The sequence below is a fragment of the Tupaia chinensis genome, unplaced genomic scaffold (genome assembly GCF_000334495.1).
Source record: "Tupaia chinensis unplaced genomic scaffold, TupChi_1.0 Scaffold000067_1, whole genome shotgun sequence".
Lineage (NCBI taxonomy): Eukaryota > Metazoa > Chordata > Mammalia > Scandentia > Tupaiidae > Tupaia > Tupaia belangeri.
The window spans coordinates 3,346,888-3,347,211 of NW_006159526.1; positions in this window are offsets into that span (position 1 = coordinate 3,346,888).

Here is a 324-nt window from a genome sequence, read left to right on the forward strand (position 1 = left end):
AGCAGCAGAACGGAAGGCGCCTGGACGGTCGGGAGGACTTCCCCCGGCAGGCAGCGCCTCCTACTGGGAGGAGGAGGCAGAGCGTCCGCTGCTGACCTGCTGAAGGGTCGCGCAGGCTTCCTGGGAGGAAGGACTTTGCCTTCTCAATGACTGGGGCGAAAGCTATAGAGGATATATGGAAAGGCTCTAGGAGGGCCAGCCGAGAGACTGTGCAGTTCGAGTCCTGCTGAGTGCATGTGCTTGCCCAAAATTCCAAAAAGAGAAAGGATTACAAAGTGACTGTTCCCCATTGTGGGGGAGGTACTGTCTCATTTTCTCTTTCCC